Source organism: Amblyomma americanum, chromosome 1, assembly GCF_052857255.1.
Source record: "Amblyomma americanum isolate KBUSLIRL-KWMA chromosome 1, ASM5285725v1, whole genome shotgun sequence".
Classification (NCBI taxonomy): domain Eukaryota; kingdom Metazoa; phylum Arthropoda; class Arachnida; order Ixodida; family Ixodidae; genus Amblyomma; species Amblyomma americanum.
The window spans coordinates 169,911,768-169,934,269 of record NC_135497.1 but is presented as its reverse complement, the minus strand read 5'-3'; positions in this window follow the sequence as shown (position 1 = coordinate 169,934,269).

The following is a 22,502-nucleotide window of genomic DNA, read 5'->3' as shown; positions in this document are numbered from 1 at the left end:
TTCCGGCGCCCACGAAAATTCGTTCCGAGTCTCCTGCGGTCGGATGACGTGCTGATACATTGATTGTTATAGTGAAGTCTTATATTTATGAAAAAAATGCGATCATAAGCGGTTTTTCGCTCCAAAATCAATAACCTTCAATGCCAAAGAGAGCACCCTGATTCTTCAATCGCGATCCTCCTATGTTCCAACTTCCCCGCAACCACACGTTAATCTGAAACATATCCTTAATTCCAGCCATGTACCAATTTAATCCCCTTTAATCCGCACTCCACACCCGCATTCAAGCGCGCCTGGCTGACATCTGACCAGCTGACGGTCAAACTGGCCTTGGTGACTCTGGCGCAGCATGTACTCGACGCTTCGTGCTTTCTTTGAAGCTTTCTCTTCCTCCCTGTCGACAAAATGTGTATAGCGCTACGTAGCATATTACCGCAACACACTTGTGTTATGGCACTTCCTAATGTTTCCTCCTAGTGTTTCCATTGAAAGAGTATGCTTGGTCTGGGTGTAACATGAACCGTGTAAATAACAACTAATAGATATCAATTGCAAGAATGTAAGATCCCTCGAAATATGAAGAAATATTGACGAAGAGAGTACCAACACTGTGCGATCCATCGAAGAAAAAAAAAGTGTCAGAGAATGACGGATGCTTGGGCAAATATAGAGCGTTGATTACACGCAGTGAGTCATAACCACGCCTTGACTGTGCTGCACTTGCCCCCTCATTCGCATATCGAAGTCAACGAACCAGAGATGAGATATTCTCCAAAACACCCCTCCCTCCTAAGTCTGCGCGTCCAATATAAGGCTCAGGCGCCCACACAGCTGAGTCTGGAGACAGCGCTGTCTTTCGCTGTCACTGTGTCGCCGTAAAAACAAAGCCGGCATTTAACTTCAAACAGTCAGATTCCGCACATAATGCAGGAATTCCTTTTCGGTAAGTCATTCATTCTATACACAATCATCGAATGGAAGCATTTGTCATTAAATATAAGTACCGAATCGGACACAAATAACTTTCAAGAGCTAATCCGTGGTTTGAATGACTTGTAACTTAACCCACAGTCCTAATGGTTTCACCCTTTTTTTATTGCAGTCTATTTTTTGATCTGACGATGCGCCTGTCGCGATGATTGATTATGCACCCTAAGATTTTGTTCCCATGCATTTGATTAGTTTTAGCGATCTAAGTGTACTTATCAATCCATAGTGTAGTGATAATACAAGCGTTGTATATTTTTTCGCAAAATAAGTAGAATATTGCGCGTATATTTTTGTTTAGTTATTCTTGTTTCTTTTTTTCTGCTGTTTTCAGTATTATGCTGTGACTAATATTTGTTTTTTACTGCCCCCCTCTTAAGTAGTACCCTCGAAAGAGAGACTCTAACTGTACTTTGAATCAATAAATAAAAGCACGGTAATGTCATTGTGGCACAGTCGTGGCAGCGCCGACATGCTGAGTGAAGTTCCCGCCATCAAGTCCTACCCCGGGCAACGGCTGCCGCATTTCAATGCATGCATTGTAGGAACTGCAAGCATCTTGAAATTTCTGAGCGCGACAATTACCCTGAGTGACTGCTGCAAATACGGATCCCCCTTTATAACGTGACTAACAGGTCGCACTGCTCTCTTGGGATGCAAAAGTTCACGAACAATTGTCATTGACTGTTCACTTTGCACGTGACAGGCATAAGGCAATAGGAGTGCGCGTGGACGATGCAAGGTTCGTACCTGAAAGAAACTGACTTCCTCCATGACCCAGCCAGAAGAAACAAGTTGCTCTGAAAAAAAAATGTGGACTGTTATGAAAGCTGGCGGCACTTTTTTCTAAAACGTTGGATTTGTAGAGTTAACCAATCAAGCAATTCCCAGCCAACCGAACAGAGCGTTGTACAAAGTCCGCTCTTCCCCCTTGACATTCATGGTAACACAGGTGGCATAAATAAAGAAGACAAGAACTGAGTACTTCTCACGTATCAAGTAAAAGCCTTCCAATTGCCTAACTGAGGCCGAAGAGATGGCGTCCGATAGAGGCTGGCCTGAAATTCTGGAGGTGAGAAGCAGTACACAGTGTGTTTATGGGCTCTTTGAGATAGAATGATTCCTTCATGATCACAGCGACGGAATTGGCGGACGTCATAATTCATTGGTAGGCTATTAAACTTAGATATGTGAATGAACTCTTATGTATTAACTCTTAGGCTGTTGTTTGCATGTAGTGAATGGGAGCGATCCGTCAGGGTATTTTATATCATTTATCAGGTGTGAAGAAATGTAAAACTGCGCATAGTACAGTGGCTCGAGTAATTTCAGCTGTTCAGACGTATCCAAACGACACGTAAGCAGAGCGCAGCCACGTCTACCTCTCTCCACCCCTGCCAGAGCAGTGCCTCCTATACCACCGCTCGAACCAGAGGGAAAGCGCGAAAGGAGCGTGATGCGTCCGCTCTGACCTGCGCCACTTCGTGGGAGTGACTATGCGGGCTCCGCAGCCACCCCGCGTCCCTTGGATGTTTCTGCGCGGCCGAAATTCCCAGCGTCGTAGAGCCCTGAGAAATTACAAGTTTACACATCTACTAACAGGCACTAGCCGCCCTGATGGCCCGCTATAATTCTCTAATTGCTACCAAGCGCCGATCTGTTGCAATTTAAATGTTAATTAGCAAATTTAAGTAACTTACTGTATAGTCAACTTCCATCGCAACCGCTTCGGCGCCCATCATTGCCGTCGCCATGATCGCGAAACAATCAGGACTTTTAACTAAAAATTACTGTTTTTGAAAATCACTTATCTTCTCGTGAACACACTGTATTTATTTGCTGTTCTGAGCGGTTCCAAGGAAACTGAGTGCCTCATTAAGCCTAGACGCGCAGGGATCGAGTGCGTATGTAAACCAGAGCGCACAGTGGTAGCTTGCACTTTGCTGCCAGTGCAATAGCGAACGCCATCACCAGTTGTTACGGAAAGCGCAGATGCGTTTTGTGCGTGCGTCTTTGGGTTCTCCTTCCTACGTGCCTTCTTCGCGCAGTTTTATAAATGCTGAAAGACACGAGTACGACGCACAAAATGGCGCTCTAATGCTGCTATCACAAAAGTGCGCTTTTATGTCCAACACTGAAAATAACACCTTGCTTTTTCAGGAAAACACCTCGGCGACTGCGGGCATATGTATTTATGAAAGCATTGCATGTTTAATACGTCTTATCATGTCCGGTGTACATGTATGTGCGGTTCCGCTGCCTGTCTGGCTCGGCCACTCAAGCCCTATGGAGCTTTGGGAGGTCGGATATTTGTGCGTTGTGTTTATATTTGGCGCAGTGATCTATTATTTTCAGTATAATATTATCCGCACTTGATATACCTATTAGTGGCAGTCAGAGGCAGTCCCGATGCGATTTAAATTCACAGACGCAGCTGTTTAGCAGAACACAGTGGGAACACACTGCATCATTTCGTGCCGAAAACACTCCTGATTATATGACCAAACTCGTCCTCATAACCATTGCCGCGTGCTTTCCGTTAAGTGGTTATCAGGTGGGGCGCGGTCGCAACAAGCCGGCGTCAAGAACCTTGAAACGCCCTTCAAAATTACATCCCGAAACGACTGCATGGCGCGGCATGGGCAGCAGCAGCTGCCACTGTTATAACAACTTGCAGATCACTGCGGCATCCGCATTGGAGGAATGAGTAAGCATTGACACCTCCTCGGCCCTCTTTTCCTCTGTTTTTTTTCTGTTTCCCTAAATTAATCAAGTTCTATCGTTGCCTAATCTGAGTTTTCAAACTCGCCGCCAGGCTTCGCTTCCAGATTTGGCACCACGCTCTTCGTCCACACTTCCGGTTTTTCAAAGTTGGCACCACGCTTTAGTAGTAGGAGGAGGAGGTAAACTTTATTAAAGAAGAGATTTTAGGCGCGGGTTGGGGTGACGTTCGCCTCCCCGCGGTGGGCTCCTCTTCTAGGCCGGACGCCAGGTGGCCGACCGATGATGTCGTTCGGCGACCTCTGCGCCCCACTTCCTTACTCGGAGTTGAACCTCAGGGTCCGAGCTGAGCTGCGCTGCACTGTACGACACTAACTTGCCGGAGCAGCAATGGATGATTCGGTGGGCAGTCACTATAGTGCATGCTAATGGCATATATGCATGCTTATGCGTGTGGGTTCCATCAACGCAAGCGGACACCTACCAGCGCCTCAATACAGCTTTTGTCCCTCTCTCGACGAGGGCACTCGAGTTAAAGGCACCGCACGATAATATGCTCAAGTCCGTTCCACTACATTTTTCACCCTACAAAGCGCTCGTAACTCCGCCAGAGCGACAAAGCAACCGTCACCCAACCATGTTAGAGAGCAGCATTAAAATCAAATACAGCAAGTTCAAAAGCAATGCCGACAAGCGTTTACTGCCTCAGCGTGGCGTTTCCTGGGCATAGCATTTCACACCACATTGACCGTAAAAACAAAATAAAGTCCAAAATACAGCTTGCAAAGTTTTATCGTGGAGCCCTATATATATCCCGCAAGTGAAACAGACTAGGTGACGCCTGAATATATCGAAAATAAAGTAGTAAGGGCCAAGCGAGCCTAGGTGGAGTGATAGTGACAGGGCCCCGGGACACGGAAACGAGATGAGATACTTCCGCGCCCAATGTCCGGATTAAAGCAAGGGATTTCGATGGAGGCAAAATTTTAGAGGCCCGTACACTGTGCGATGTCACTGCTCGTTAAAGAAGCCCAAATGGTCAAAACTTCTGCAGCCCATCACTGCGGCGTTCCTCACAGCATGAGTATTTTTAACACGTTAAGCCTAATAAACAAAACTGCACCACACCAAACCAAACAACAAAATTGCCAGTAGCGCCGACGCGTTCGCTCTCGTCAGTGATCGGTAAGGTGAAGCGAGCGTCATGTGCTTTCGGAGACAGCCGCTCTCTGCCTTCCACCCTCCCTCACGCTTTCCCTCCCCTGTGCATGCATTTGTTCATGCTCGCTCCTCCTCCACGTTTACACGCCGCGCAGAGGGATACAGGTAGTGGAGGGCTCCTGAATAATTTCCACCACATGGGTCTTTACCATGCACTGACATCGTACGTGAGCCCTCCACTACGGCACCTCTTCCCTTCTTTCACTACCTCCTTTATACCTTCCCTTAAGGCGCGGTGCGGGTGTCCACCGAGATATGTGACAGTTACTGCTTCAATTCCTTCCCCAAAAAATTAATTTTTATTTTTTAGTCAGCGGGTATTAATGCGCGTCACCGCTGTGGACAGCCAATTACAGACGTGGTGCACCGGTGCATTGAACAGCGACGCGTAGAGACGCGCAACCTAATGCAAAGATGGAGCGTCTCGACTTGCCAGGACATTCGCGATGGCAGCACTTAAGGCGCAACGGCCCCAATTATTATGGAACACGTTACCAGCGCAAGAAACAAGGACAAAGGGAGAAGACAACAAAACCGCGGAGTTGAACTGAAATATGTTGCGCACTTGCGGGAGTTTTATATACAGAGAAGCACCGCTATCGCCACCAACCGTTCAAAGCTATCAACACACGCCGGGCCATAAATGACGAATGCATCAAAACTAAACAAAGACAAATCATACCAACTGCGAACAGGAGTACATCGCGGACAAAATTTTTTTTTCTTTTTTTCTTTTTACCTGCCTGAATCTACAATCACATTTGCCTGTAAATAATCAATTTCCTTTTTTCCGAGCGCGACAGATGGGGCACTGACACAGTTACCTTTTGAAGCGAAAGCCACACTACAGATTTGTTACAGCTGCGCATGAGCGAAACCGAGCGACGTCACGCGGAGCGCAGGTGGCCGCTGCTGCCGCAGCCGTCGTAGCCACCGCGCTAGAGACGCAACAATGACAAACGAAGCGAGGAAGAGACAACGCGCTCAAGAGACGCCAGAAGAACGCGCTGCACGACTAGAGAAGCGTCGTAACGAAGATGTGGCTAGAAGTCGGGCCCCGTCCCGAAGTGACACTCCAAGTGCGGAAGAGACCGGTTTGAGTTCTCGAGAGCGTCGGAATCAGACGCTGTGTAGACGACGTGCCGAGGAAACGAAGCTTTCGCAACTAGGGTTAACCAGAGCTAAGCCACAGCCAATTTTGTTTCATTCAACATACATAGGGCTTCGAAAATTTCCCGGCTTCGCTGTCCCACAAGTGTGCAACAAAGTTCAGTTGAAGTCCGGCGTTCGTGTTGTCTTCTCCCTTTGTCCTTGTTTCTTGCGCTGGTAACATCATCTATAATAATGCAAACAACCAATTAGCCCAGCAGTCTACCCTTAACGGCCCCAAGCAGGAACCTCAAGCTAGGGATGCTGCACATAAGCAACACGCACAGGTTGGCGTCTTTGGGACGGCGGAGAGGGTTCATTAATAGGGCGTCCTTTACCGCGTTCTTAGCTTGAAGCGTTCAAAGCGAGCAAACAGCTCGGCCCTGATAGGAAACAGGCACGTTAGAAAATCGAAGTTGGTTTGGTTTATGGGGGTTTAATGTCCCAAATCGAATCAGGCTATAAGAGACGCCGTAGTGGAGAGCTCCTAAAATTTCCGCCACCTGTGGTTCTTTGACATGCACTGACATCACACACTACGATTTCATGTCGCATTTCGATGGAGGCGAAATTCTATAGGCCCGTTCGTGCTTGACACATAAAGCATAGATGGGGCGTGCGTGAATATCACAAGGTTCTATCATGCAAAGGTGATGCAATAAAATTCTATCAGCATTTCACAAACACAAGCAAAAACAAACTCTACAAAAACCGCTAGCTCCCACATTTGTGGCTTCGCGGTTTGCACTGCTCGTATTTTACCCCAAAAAAATAATTAAAAAGTTTTCCTTCGCGCAATCTAGCGAGGAATTGTGCCAAGTCTGCCTAGCAGAAACGCGCTTTTTTTTCGCTATCCGCAGAACGCTTAGGCATCGTATTTTCGGGCGGCTGATCTGCAACATCCCGCAAAAAGCTTCTCTTTGGAGGATGGCTCAGGCGGAGCTGTTCACCTACGTTCCAAGCAAAATGAGGTTCCCGAGCAGCCAGCCCGCAAGAATATGCATGGCGTCCTGCAAGGTAGTTATACAATCTTTCCTTCCTGTAGCCGTGAGCAGTACTATTGAACAACTTACGCATAGAAAGAACTAGTAGAACAGGCGCAGACTTACCGTTTGTTGCTGCTAAGTCCGGAGGCTGGCGCTCTCTTCCGTCTGTGGTCATTTTAAACATAAAAAAACGGCACTATGTTCACACAAGAGCCAAAACACAGAATAAATGAAATCCAAACACAAATAGATATCCCAAGATCAAATGAACACAATACACCACGTCGTCGACAATACCATTTGTTGAGCGAGTTATGAATTACCACCTTGTCCTCCATAGAGTTACTTATAAGCCACAGATACTGCGCCAGTTCATTTCCCGCAAAACCAATTACTGTTATAATTAAAAGCCACGATTAGCCCTCACGCTGACTTCTCGTCGTCACTGTTCACCGACAGCACCGGCTTCTTTGTCACGGCAGTCGTGAAGCGTTGCAGCGCATGCGATGATTGTCGGATTTCCAGGCGATCGCTCGTCGAACTGCTTAACAACGAAAGGCTTCGCCCGCAAGAAAGAGTTGAAGAGGACGCGTCCACATGTGGGCATTGCCTGGGAGAGGATTGGACGCTACCAAGACGATTCTTTAAAAGGGGGGGGGGGGGGGTGGCAGGTACTGAAACTCGGGGACAGCTTTCTGTGGCTGTGTGATGGAAGTTGGAAACGCGTGCCGCCAGGTTACAGGCCGGCGTCTGTGGTTCGCGATCGAGTGCAAAGAGCGCGTTTGTGAAAGGCGGCTTCTCGCGCTCCAAGCTTCCACCGCATATCCATAGAAAGCTGTATCTAAGTATAAACAGTTAATGAACGCAGATGCACGTGCGCTTTCCTCGGTAAAGGCACGGACGCCACCGGATTCTCACAGCCGCCAGCATATTGGTGGTGGTGTTGGTGGTAAAACTTTATTGGATGCACTGGGGAGGGTTTTAGAGTAGAGTGGAGAGTTTCACCGCTTCCTTGTATGGGTGGTAGTCCTAAATCTGGGACACCGTTAGCAGTAGCTCCTGCCCGCGCTCTTTGAACCAGAGCACTCTGGAACTCCAGGTCCAAGCAGCTGGACATGGTCGCCTCCCTGCCCTCTCTCTTTGGATGATTTACTCTCTTTGCGGATTTTTTCTACAGGCACATACCATATGATATGCGTCTGCGTACATGTCACAAGATCTACAGTACCCAGAAAAAGTTGGGTATATGTGTTTTAGAATAATAATATTAATTGATTTTTGGGGAAAGGAAATGGCGCAGTATCTGTGTCATATATCGTTGGACACCTGAACCGCGCCGTAAGGGAAGGGACAATGGAGGGAGTGAAAGAAGAAGGGAAGAAGGAGGTGCCGTAGTAGAGGGCTCCGGAATAATTTCGACCACCTGGGGATCTTTATCGTGCACTGACATCGCACAGCACACTTTCCCCCCCAAAACAAATTATTCTTATTATTACACGGGCGCCTTAGCGTTTTTCCTCCCTAGAAGCGCAGCTGTCGCGGTCGGGTTCGAACCCGGGAACTCCGGATCAGTAGTCGAGCGCCCTAACCACTGAGCCACCGCGGCGGGTGTTTTAGAATCGCGAGGCTTAGAAATGACCCCGTTTGCAGCCTTTGCGAGGCTTAGAAATGACCCCGTTTGCAGCCTTCCGAGGGGGTCGTTCTTCAGTTCTATCCAGGCCCTTGGCGATCTCTGGGAATATCTGCCTACTGAGCAACAGATATGCTGTAATGTCCGCATATGTAGTAAGCGTCTTCGGTACAAAAATCCCGACAGAGTTTGGGAAGTCAGTGGAACTCTGGGGGAGAGACGCTCGGGCGGCTGTGTGAGCAGCCTCGTTTCCTTCTATTCCCTGGTGTCGGGGCACCCATACCAATTGTTTTGTTCTCTAAATTAAGCTATGTTGCGCGTTTGCAAAAAATTTTGCTGGCAAGCGGCGCTATTTTTCCCCTTACATAATTTCGACAGACGTGTTGGTGGTGGTGGTGGTAGTGGTTTTATTAAAAATAATAGTAAAAAGGAAGGAAAAGATATTTGCTAGCCCCAGCATCTGACGTGTTGAGAATCACAAATTATGTGCGTGGCGTTGGAGTGAGTTGGTGCCAGCGCTATCACCACGGAGAAACTAGGAAATTTGCGTTAGCCGAAGCGGCAGCATAATCAAATTCATTTACCTGTACTATGCAATGTCAGTACACGCTAAAGAGCCCCAGGTGGTCGGAATTTGCGGAGCCCTTCTCGGCGGCGTCTTTCATAGCCTGAGCCGCTGTGGGGCATTAAACCCTCATTGAAAATTGAAAATTTGTTTTTGGGGAAAGAAATGGTGCAGTATCTGTCTCACATATCGGCGGACACCTGAACCGTGCCGTAGTGGAAGGATAAAGGAGGGAGTGAAAGAAGAAATAGAGAAAGAGGTGCCGTAGTGGAGGGCTCCGGAATAATTTCGACCACCTGGTGAGTGGTGGTGGTGAAAACTTTAATAGACACAAAGGAGTTTAGGACCAGAGATGGGTATCCTCACGAGGGCGAACCCTCATGAGGGCGTCCTCGCCCTCACCTCATGAGGATTTCACTCGGTGAGGTGAGGGGAGGGAGGATGGGCGGAGGAAAATACGTGAGGACGAGTATGAGGAAGAAAAGACAGGGTGAGGTGAGGGCGAGGGAGAGAACACATGATGAGGTGAGGGTGAGGGAGGACAGCATTCACTATTCGAGGGCGGGAGTGGTGACGGACACCGTACCCTGGGCTAACGCTTTTGCCTGTGCCGCCGTTATGAATTCTCGTTTTAAAGCGCTGTTTCTTAGGGTGGAGGTTCCCGGAGAAAACGTAGTTTCTGCACTCTGGAGGTACACGAGGTGAACAGGAAACGCGGGTTCAGCACACCTTCTCCGTCGTCGTGATGTACTACAAGGCTGAAAAAAGCGCTCTTCTAACTCAAAAACTTTTTTTTAATTGTGTAAAGTATTCGGTGAAGCACCCTGTATAGTGCAATAACAAGGGGCCACTGGCCGGATCGTGCGGATGACTGCTGGTTCAACGGGAACCATGGTACCACAGTCAACATTTTTATTATCACCCCGACTCTGTCGTATGATCAGAGTGTAGAGTAAAACACGTAGAAATTATACCTTTTAAGGCTATTGAATTCCAAAGTTCTAGGCCTTCTTTGCAGAAAAATGTCTAATTTCAGCTCAGTGAAGGTTCACAGAATTGGCTGATGCGCAAAAAATGCTTTTGCGAAATTCCACTCCCTAATCAAGGCATTTTGGCGGCGTTGGAGTGGTGTGGAATTTTTTCATTCATGCTGTGAGTAGTTCAGTACAGTCATATCTTCTTTCTATATTCTATTTTCTCTGGAACTGCGGTCCAGGAAAGCGGTGCCGCAATGCGGTAGACAATGGCGACCACTGTAGTCTTACCATGAAAATAAAGCAGCAGTATAACCACCTTGGTCTGAAGCATTGCTCGCACCGCCTTGGATAGTACGATGTGCTAGTAAAGAAAAAGTTGTACTGCTCTCTAAATAACATCAACATCTCTTGGTTTATTTCTGTCCCAGATAAGACCTGTGACGCGTAATCGCGCGCCTGATTTAATGAACCAAATTTCAACACACGTGGCAGGTAACTGGCACGCAGCGTTTGATTAAGGTCTTAGACGTGCAAGAAAAAAATCATAGGTGGTTTCGCTTGGGGTTAACCACGAATTATTGTGCACTAGCACCTTTAGCCCTGTTTCGCATGGTTTATCTTGCTTTATATACGGTTGCTTGGCTTGAACATGCTTATTTGGTTGATATGTCATACGATGTAAGTTTGCGTGTTATTGCATCATTTTAGACTTGTACTGCGGTACAATTGGTCATTCTTTACATTCACAGATACCTGGGAGTCCTGATTCCGCTCCAGGAGCAGAGGTGCAGCGGTTAAGGTATGCGCCGCTGCCCGGCGATGACAGGTGCTGCCATCGGTGAGGCTTGTGAGACGTATGTTGTTCCTGAGGGACCTCTCTCGACTAATACTGAAATTGACCTGCCAAGGTGAACAGTTTGCTCACAATCCGATGGGCAGCTTGTGATGGCGTCACAACGTCACGTGATCAAGGTGGCCCACGTGCTAGAAGCAAGCTTCGGTGAGACAGACCACCACTTTTCGGCGGATTGGAAGCAACAGAGCACTAAATTTATGGGCAACCACAGGAATCATCCACTCAAGACTCGGAGAGTTAGTGATTACTGTTATTCTGCCCAAATGCTAGATTTTAGCGAGCCGTTTGATTTTCAAGTGGCCTCAATAATGTTTTATTTTATGTGACCGCATAAGGGCCTCACTGGAGGGGAAAGCCGGCAGCGCACCGGGGGAACACACTAAAGAAATAAAAATTCTTATAGCTGGGGGAGCGAGATCCGAATCCGCGGCGGCAATAAAAAATCAGTTCCGCTGGCCGCTACTTCACACCACTAAGCTGTCGCCACTGCTTTTCTTTGTGTGTGATCCGAATCCGCGGCGGCAATAAAAAATCAGTTCCGCTGGCCGCGACTTCACGCCATTAAGCCGTCGCCACTGCTTTTCTTTGTGTATGACATTTATAAGATTGAAAATATATTCTACTTACATTACCTAAGTTATTTACAAAGGTTTTAGGATACGCCACGAAACCCATCGCAAATAGACAGCAACAGAGCAGTAGACGAGAGGTATAGGCTGAGGGCATCACCAAGAAGGATTGCCAATCCGGTTATAAGTCGGTCGGTTCATACATTTTCCTAATTAGAACAATTAGTTGGGAGAAATCCTAACATCCTGCCTGTACGAACTGCCAGGCTCTCGTGCTGTGCTTGCAATAGCATCGTCTTCGTCACGTAGTCGCGCTCGCGAGAGTTGTTGATGAAAGTGCCAGTCTCTCACGCTGTAGTTTGAAAGAGTCGTCTTCACCACCCTCCATTCGTGCGCGTGGAAGCGTCATCAGACGATCATGTAGCAAACCGAACGAAATGGCGGAAAATTAGAAGCAGTGAAATTTAAAAGAGCAAGTGCAATCGCAATGCTATTGGGTAACTGTAATAAAGCGCCCTACAAAATTGTCTCGTTCTGAGTCTATTCTGTGCTTAGCACTTATTGTAATTATCGTGGTAAACGCTACTGAATTGTTTTCTAACAACTCTTGGCGTGCATTAGTTTTTGTACACATACGCAACAATGTGCTGACTGATTTTAGCAGTCCATTTTAGCACAGTGGACGTGGCAGCAGCGAACGAGACAGCATGCTAAGCAATCCTTTTTGCTTTGCCATCCAGGTTAGTGATTCCAAGTCTGCACAATGCTACAGGAGTGACGATCGCTTTCTAGTGCTGCTTGCCTGCTCACTGTGTCTCCAGCGCTTCCTTTCTTGCGTGATCGCATTATCAAAAGATCTGTTGTCTTAATTGTGGTGGTGTTGAAACAAACCCTGGCCAGATTGAAAAACAAATGCTATCAGAATTGCTAGAAGGCCAGAGCATGATTAATCCAACAATGAGGGGCCTGCAGGCGTCTCAAAACATAACTGAGAATAAACTTTCCGGTTTAACTCAGCGAATTGATGGCACTGAGAAAAAGTTGTCGGGCCTAAATGTCTTAGCCAACGAAGGTACAAGACATGGAATCGGCAATATCGGAACTTCATGAGCAGCTTAGTGCAGTTAGAACAAGATAGACGGTTCAGAAAACAGAGGAAGGAGAAATAACCTGATCATTTACGGAATGAAAGAGCTTAGCGAGGAGACTAGCGAGGAAATGGGAAAGGATGTAATTGATGGTTTAACAGTGAGTGGTGTCGAAAGCTGCCACAGGTTGGGTGAAAATGAAATAAATAAGGCGCGACCAGTCGTTTTGAAACTCTTCGGCTTCTGAGAAAAAATTTCAATATTAAAATCATGCTATTAACTCAAAAACGGCAAAATCAGCTCAAAATAAAAACACCAAAAACCTCAAATCATTAGCTGAGGACTTTTCTAAACGAGTTATGGGAATATGGAAACAGCCGTGGAAAATCTGTGAAGAAGAGGAAAAAGAGGGCGCCAGGCTTTAAAGCTAATTTATGATAAGCTGACGATGATTATGGATTTTTATGGCTCAAAGGCATCTAAGGCCAAAGAGCGCCATCACACAAAGTATTTTTCTCAAGGTGGGGTCAACGACCCATTTTCCAAGCAATTCACCCTAAATAAGCCGAGCACCAGACCAGGGGAAAGCTTGTACCCATTGTATCATCGGTGGGTACCCAGCGGCACTGGGGATAGAACCTCGCAACTCCCGCATGCGAGGTGGATGCTCAACCACTTGGCCACCGCTGCGGTGACCAAGCTAAGCGTTAACAGCGTGCTGTATGGTTGGGTTGAAACAAGAGCTCCTCGATTCAGGGTTAAAAAGAAATGAAACTGACTCCGGAATAAGACTTCAGACCCTCAAAATACTAAGTGTCATATGCATGACAACTGAGTTGGAGGCCCTTCTGCTTTTGCACAACCCTGAACTAGCGGTTTTGCAGGAAATCCACACACGAAGCGAAATTTTACTACACACTACAATACCTCGTCCTACACAAACTAATACTTAGAGCCCACGTTAACCCTCACGCTGACTTCTCGGCGTCCCTGTTCAGTGACAGCACCGGCTTCTTTGTCACGGCAGTCGTGAAGCGTCGCAGTGAATGCAGGGAAGAAATTATTTCCAGGCGAACGCTCGTCGAACTTCTTAGCATCGAAACGCGTCGCCCGCGACAAAGAGTTTGAACACGACGCGTCCGCACGTGGGCAGCACGCGGAAGAATGCTGAATAAAGATTTGATTTGATTTGATTTGGCTTACAAGAGGTTCGGATGCTACCAAGACAATTCTCTGAGGTGGGGGAGTCCGGACCTGTGGATTATTTGTTACGGGTCCAAGTTGGACTTATTTTTTTTGGAAATGTGGCGGAGAGTTTGAAGGATGCTTCACTCCCGCCCCCAGTTGGCCCGGTATTGCACTACCTCCGGGATTGGCCTTGTCTTTAGCGCGTCTTTACTATCCTGTCTTTCTATCCCCTCTTTCAACTCTCCTTCTATCTACACGCGGTAGCGATTCTGGCTCGGATTGAGCCAGTGAGCAGGCCTGTGCATTTTCATTTCTTCCTGGCAGTGACAGACAGAGGTGGGGGAATGTTGGATTTCCAGGCAAACGCTCGTCGAACTGCTTAACACCGAAACGCGTTGCCCGCGAGAAAGAGTTGAAGAGGAAACATCCACATGTGCGCAATGGCTTGCGAGAGGCTTGGACGCTACCAAGACGATCCTCTGAGGGGGGAGGCAGTAAATTGATTGGTTTTGGAGGAAAGGAAATGGCGCAGTGGCTGTCTCATACATCGTTGGACACCTCAACAGCGCCGTAAGGGAAGGAATAAAGGAGGGAGTGAAAGAAGAAAGGAAGAAAGAGGTGCCGTAGTGGAGGGTTCCGGAATAATTTCGACCCCCTGGGGATCATTAACGTGCACTGACATCGCAGAGCACACGGGCGCCTTAGCGTTTTGCCTGCATAAAAACGCAGCGGCCGCGGTCGGCACTAAAACTCGGGGACAGCTTTCTGCCAGCCTGTTACCTGGCGGCACGCGTTCCCAACTTCCATCGCATCGGCGCTAAAGATTAATGTGGATTAGCTCAGCTAATCCACGATACACCAAGCGAAAGATGTCGGCGTTCACTCTGTTCATTGGCGTTGGCGTTGACAATGTTCTAGAAGGCGATAACTTTGAGCAAAGGAAGGGAGCATAACTGGCCCCCTGGATATGCGCACGCCTCATTGATACATGTGGCGGTGGTGAGAGAAAGATGTGACCTGAATGCATTAGCGCTGACAGCGTTGTGGCATACATGCGGCACTCCAGCAATAGCTAGGCCGCAACATTCATTTGGTGATCAATCCCTCGCGATCAACCATTAACTGCATGCATGCGTTTTTTAACCACTCTGCAAGGTCGCCCAATCGGTAGGTCCTGCTGTTCCAGAAAATTAAATAATGGTTCAGACGGTCGGATTGAACTTCGGCCGAGTTGAACAGAGGTCTCTGCAATCTTTTAGTGTCTTTCATATGGCGTTGTAAACGGCCAGCACGAGCTAAAGATTCTCGCAACTAATTGGATGAGCTGAACACGTCGTTTGCTTCGACCTCGGTGCATTCTTTATAAGTCGCGGAGAAGAGAAACGCCTTTGGCCCAGTATATGTTTATCAAAATGGCGATCGCGTCTCCCACTGCTAAGACGCGTACTTAATTACGGCTGGAGGTTGCCTTGGCCGAGCTTGACGCCTGCCTGCGCGGCCAGTATCTCGGCGACATTTATAGTCGAGTAGAGGTGGATAGACGAGTTGTACACGTTGTGCACAATCTCAGGGCCGTCAGCGCCCGGTGTGCTGCGACCGCCGCTGCCTCCGCTGAGAGCCACCGACGCCTGAAGGCCGAACCAAGGCGAGTTCATGCCGGATGCTACGCGATTCACCGTCTGGAGGCGCGCGGAAAAACACGAGTGAACCGGGTGCACACACCGGGTATCTTCTTTAGCTGTTAATGTCAACCGTGGATAATTTGAGCCCACTGCTGCTCTAGCAGCCCGCGATTCCGCACTCCAACTGCCGAAGAAGGCTTCTTCAAAGCAATTAACAGGCACCATTCACATGTTTCCTAATCGGGCCCGTAAGTTTTGTGCACTGTGCACCGCATAAAGCGTCTTGAAGAGCGGTGCGCACAATAAGGTTTGCAGTTGTATTTCCTGATGAGCTATTTTCTCGCGCTTATTCAAAAGATCGCTTGTCTTCGGTTCGGGCTTTCCGATTACATGATTTCTTGGTGAGGTAAAACAAAGGGACATCAAAGCAGACAAGACGTGAGGCACCACTGCTGCCTCTCCTCAGTGTACAGTTACCAACGATCCATACCTACAGAACGTTGCGGCATGGTAGCACTTGCCGTGGGTACGCACGGCCGTTTTACAGGGAGCGCTCGCCATTTGAAAGATGTGGGAGCTGGAGACATGGTGTTTTGATTATAGTAGCCGAAAGGGCTCTAACCTTGGCGGTTGCTTCGGGGTTGTTGAGGCTGTCAACAGGCAACTTCAATGTGGTGAAGTAGGGTTTCTTCACGTGCCGCAGATACGACGCGATGGTGGCGTCACGCCTTGGCTTCGCGGACGGTGTGATAATAAAGGTAGTGTTGTAGGTCTGCGAGAGCGCCCAGTGCGAAAAAAAACAAACGAATATGTGTAACGTGCTAGATAAGGTGCCTCAAGATAAAAGACACGCACCAGTGTCGACAAATGCACGGAAATACGAAAAGTCAAAATGGGCTTTGGGGAAAAGGAGATGGCGCACTATCTTTGACACATATTGGTGGATACCTGAACCGCGCCGTAAGGGAATAGATAAAGGAGGGAGTGAAAGAAGAAAGCAAGAAAGAGGTGCCATAGTGGAAGGCTCCGGAATAATTTCGACCACCTGGCGATCTTTAACGTGCACTAAGATCGCACAGCACACGGGCGCCTTAGCGTTTCCCCTGTATCGAAACGCAGCCGCTGCGGTCGGGTTCGAAGTATCAGTTGCTGGAAGCGGTAGGGCATGCAGTGCACGTCGCGAGACAAGGGCGACCGTGCGGATTGCGAAGGCGGTCTCGGGGACCGACCTAACGGGCATTTTGACTCTCATCGTTGTCCGCGACCGTTCGTCCATTCATGTCAGCCGCTTCGCACCAGCGGGGGCGCGATAAAGGCAGTTCTGTTTCTCGATGCTTTATCGCGTGTCCGAATCGGCGATCCGAAGCAAGTTTTCTTGCTTTACGAAAACGAAGAGCGTGTTTCAATGGGTGATTTAAAATCAGGTAAAATTTTGCTTTGACGTCGACAGTGAGGTCTTTAGACTCCCTAGACATCCTGCTTCATCGGGTCGCCGATTGGAATACACCACTCGGCACCACGGCAACCTCTCGTGCTGCTGTGTGCTGTAACTTGTAGCTTCTTGCGCTATGCATCAGATGTGGTCGTCTTCATCATATATCATTCATTTGTTGTGCGCCGCGAGTGTCTGCCAAGGCCGCTGAAGAACGGGCGAATGCTATGTGGCTCTTCAATCAGAAAGAGTACGTTACGAACACAGCGAGAGGCGTTCCACATGCCACCCTAGTACGCAATAAATTGGCTCGGCTATGCCAGGATATACGTAAAGAGGTACGTTTCCCTGGATGAACTTGTTGTGGTCACAGTATGTTTAGCAATGAGAGACATTGGGTATCCACATCTTTTATTCATTTTGCTTGACAGATACGAAAACTGCCCGATGATCTGTGAAGTAGCATGCACCGGTCTCAATTTTGTTGATACAGCATTTTGATTTCGTAAAGCCTCTTTAGTATACAAGCTCTATAGTAGTTCCCCATTGTGTTGTCTCGATGTAAGGGTCCGTAGCTAAATTAAATTCAAACTTTTCTTTCATACACTGTCTAAGAGAGTCCTGTTTCTTGTTGATATCACCCAAAGTCACACACAACTGTGAAACCGTGCCGTAGGCTGGTATACAGTTGGCAACCACATCAATCACCTGCTTGACAGATGTTCCCGGTGCCACGTAAACTCCATGGATAATAATGCGGCTTTCTAACAGCGAACACAGCAGGCTTCACCATTATTCACCGCGACCGAAGGCAGATGTCCGACAGCAGTGGCACCTTGTTTTACATACACACAGACTCCAGCGTTCATATTTGATTCAAGCCAACTGCCAGGCGATAACCTCAGGATCGGAAGAGTTAATCTTCTCATCTCTATGCCGTCGTTTATTAGCCGCTGGACTCTCCTTCTCTGCATGCATATCAAGCGTCGTTATGCAGATGCCCACAGATCTCTGCATTTTATACGCAATCCTGCGCACGCGACGCGGGGTTCAGGTGTTGGAGCAGCGTGCGGCGAGGCGGCGACGAAGAATGGGGCGCAGCTGCGGGGTCTTCCTTGCTACCATGGTAACGTCGCATGCGCACAACTGCTCATCCGCGTGACGTCACGCTCGGCTTAGACGGTGGAGTGGGCCCGCGGCCACGGCGACAGCGAAGCGTACGCCGCACTTTGCTCCTCTTTGGTGTCATGGTAACGGCGCATGCGCACAACTTTCCTCTCCCATGTACCACGAAATGCTCGACTGGTAGCCCAGTGAGCAGGAATGAACGCACCGGCATTTAAAGCACCTGTAGCGACCCACATGACCTGTTCCGGACACGTGCAGTAGAAGAGGAAGTGGCGCAAGGAAATGCAAAAGGTCGCGGTCGACGGAACGGAGCGGCGGAGAGCTCAACTTCACAAAATATTTTTCTCCCTTTAAACAAATATTACCTCAAAAAAATTTCAGAACTGGAAGGCATTAAGCTATTCTACGTACCTTGATATTGCTTGTACTGTTACTCGTACCACCTCAGTGTAAAATCAACGCGTGTTTATGGCTCAAAACGCACTTTTTGCAAATTAAGTATTTTTGTATCGATATACGCAGTTTAATGACCTGCAACATTTTTTATAGGTTCTTGACACCTAGAAAAACAAAACAGCTATTTCCACATTTGCAAGAGCAAGGTGATATTTAAAACAAAAAACGGCAAAACTGGTACATATACATACACCTTTCGATTTTTAAAAAATATTTATGTCCTAAAAAGCTGCATGCTCTGAATTATATCGAAAGGCATATATCAATGAAAGAATTGGTGAAGTGTTGTCTAAAATTTTAATTTTTATTAATTATTGAGCAGTGCCTGGTTTTTTTCTTTTTTCTCAATGTTCCAACTGCCCTCACCTCACGAATATATTTTTGTTTTGGCAAAAATATTTCAGGCTTTAATTACGCGCATTAGGATAAGTTTCCATAAATTTTTTGAACAAATTGAAGCTGATCGAGCGCAACGTCTGGGACGTTTGGCGTGGAATGACCCTAATAAGAGGGAGATGCAAGGGGATACAACTTGACAGTGGGCCCATGTACTGTGCGACATCAGTGCACGTAAAACAATCCCAAGTGGTCGAAACTATTCGGAACCCTTCACTACAGCGTCCCTTATAGTCTGAGTCACATTGGACATTAAACATATAAAACCATAAAACAAACAACTTGTAAGTAGGTAACACATCTTGCATTAATGTTGGAATGCTAATTTATTTTTATGTTTTGAAGCCCACAAAGTGTCTGCCTGCATCTCTACTTTTTTAAGGCTTGAATTCATTTCGAAGTTTTGTCTACATCTTGTTTTTTTCAATGCGCTCAGCACCCTTGGAAAGATGCAGCATGGTGAGTGAATACTTATGACCGAAGATGCAAACCAGGGTCACTTTGGCAGATTTGGTGCTGCACCTGCAAAAGATGAAAAGCAGCCTTGGTGCATGTTTAGTGCATTGTATATGAAAATGTGATGCCTCAGGAGCCTCAGCCCTAAAACATTATTTTTAGAAGTTCTGAACCTGCCATTGTCAAAATTAGCTCGGGCAGCTAGAGAGGGGGTCTCATTGGTGCACTAAACAAATACAAAAAGGGCATAGGCAAGAAGCTCAGCATTTGAGCGGTTTGTCGGCTATTATCGGCAAATGCCGCAGAGTAAGTACAGAAGCTGTTTCCTTATTTTTCTTCTTTTTGACGCCGGTATTCTTTCCTCAGCTATTCAGAGATTTGCTGCACATTGGCATGAATGTGTCTCCCACATTAGCCAATAACAACCTGCATGTCGGTCACCAGCGGCGATTAATAGTTGCCTTCTGCTCTAAAGATGAAGCAGAATCAGCCCAGACGAGGTCATTTATTTATTTATTTATTTATTTATTTATTTATTTATTTATTTATTATTTATTAGGCATGCTCACATCGCAGTTAGGCATTGTTGTAGAGGGGTTTGATTATAGGCGGGTCACACAAGGTAAAAAGCCTGCGGCAAATCACATTAATATGTCAGTTAATGCATCAACAAACAACAAAGTGTGCAAACACTTAGAGTAAAAGAAAATTGGAAATACATATTTAACAATGCTCACCATAGTATAGGTTCACCAGTGAATCTACGTAGCCAAAAAACAGAACAAATATGAAAGTGAATTAGGCTTTCCATAGAATTTTCAGTCAAGCGCAGCCGCCACTACATTATGGATCTCACTAGTCGGTAATTGTGCTATAAAAAATGAATGTTTACTCACATTAATATAGCACTGATAAAATCTAATTTTGCTAACATTGTGTGACATTCCTTGTGTGCTACGAGGTACATTCCTTGTGTGTGCATCGAGTTGGGGCTTAAGGCCGCCCCTCTTTTCCAGCTGCATACCTTTGCAGAAAGCAGGACGCCGGCACTCGCGGAAACCGAGAGCCCCCGAGTACATACGGGGAACGAAATTTGTCGCTTGACGCACGGACCCCCTCCCCCCCCCTTACGACGTGGGCTATCGCCGGGAAGGCACCCACAGCTTCCCACCGTGCCTCGTGAACAAAAGCGCATTCCCAGGAGGGCCGTGACGGACACCTGTCTTGGCGGACAGGCAAGACTCGCCAAGAATGTGGGAAGACAGGGGCGACCCTTAATCTGGTTTCCCGGAGCGACAGACGAACCCCTTCATGCTTATTAGCTGTGTCCCGCCGTCGGTAGCCCGGCAGCATCGTGGGCCCTTTCGCCCCCTCCTCTGTTGCTGACGGGCGACGCGGACCGATGGTGGGTGGCGGTATGCATGCATGGGGCAAGGATTAGCTCCGAAGGGAGAGCCTGTGGATACTCTCACTTGAGAGAGAGTTGTGGCGTTTTTTGTTTATTTAGTTTGTGTTGTTAACAAGACTCTGGGTTCGAGGCTAAGCCCAACCCAAGGGGTTGTCCCCATCTCGCATGTTATTTTTGATTGGAGAATTGATGCTTTGGGCGGGCCACTGAAAATGACCGCCCTTAGTCCTTTGTTAATCAAGTGCTTAAAAGCGCATGTAAACGGATGCAGTCCAGTCTGAGCTGGGGCTCCATGCTTAGCATGTAATGTGATGCTACTTAGGCACTAACCTGCCCGGTCGATGAGTAAAGTAGTGCAAAGTTTGTTCTTTTGTAAATTCAGTTCTGCTTTTTCCAGTTTAACTCTCTGTATATGTATGTTGTAAAATTATGCTCTGCTGTCATCATCTACAAGCTCGCCTCCTGTTCATCTTCCAAGCCGAACGACACTAGAGGAAGGGTTTGTGAACCATCCTCGAAGAAACGGACGACTATTGAAATTCTACTGCATACACGCTCAGGACGACATCGTTCGCGAAGAGGGCCTTCAGCGCCGAAGCCCGACGGCGTGCAGCTTCTGCCAGCAACCGCTCGAGCCCAACTCCGGAGCCACTCCATCGCCCCCATGAAGTCGTCGGCACGTAAGCTCGGACGCCCCAGCCTCTGATGTATAATCTTAATCATGTGTAATTATTGAATATACCTGTTTGTTTAAACTGAGCCATACGGTGTCCCTTTGCCTCTCCGTCCCGTGTGGACCGGCGCATTATGGGGGTCATCACACTGGTGTCAGAAGTGGGGTGTCAAAAGCAAATGTCCTCTGAATGCTGCGACATTCATGACTTCAAAATTGTAATCAAAAGGGAATCACGGGACTGATTGTGGGACTTTTACCCCCATTTGAGAGGCTTGAGGCACCGGAGGGCTTGAAAAAAAAATGTCTTTATCTGAGGGAGCTCCCACTCCACAGCCGTCGCTCGGAGCAAGCATGCTGGCATTAGGAAGCGTCATTCCGACGTTTACGGGAGATAAGACAGGGGTTCCAATCTGCGATTTCTTTTCCATGCTAGAAGAGATTGGGAAAATGGGGGGATGGTCCGATGCTCAAATGCTGGGAATGGCGAGGTGTAAGATGGCAGGAGCTGCTCATGATTTTGCATGGCGAGACGAAAAAGTAAAATCCCCAAAATCATTTGCGGAATTTAAGAAGCTCGCGTTTGAGCATTTCGACACTGAACCACGTCACGTGCGGGTACAGAGGTTCCGTGACGCCGGACAGATGGTAGGGGAGGACGTGCGAACATTTGCGTCACGGCTTCAGCGCCTAGCACGCGATACGTTAAGCAGGGAGGAGGAAGGAGACCAGCTAAGGAAGAAATACGCGGAGGATCTACTTAAAGAGGAAATGACCGCTTTGTTCGTGGCTGGTCTGCAAGACCCCGTGCGCCGGTTCGTGCTCTCGCGCAAGCCGAGCAATTTCGACCAAGCCGTGGAGGCCGCATTGGATGAGGAACAAAATGAGGCGTTAACGACAGCCGCAGCGAGAGTACGCGTCATAGAGAGAGCGGTGCTCAACCCTGAGGTTGCTCTCTTGACAGAGCGGTTAGATCGCTTAGAACAGCTGCTAT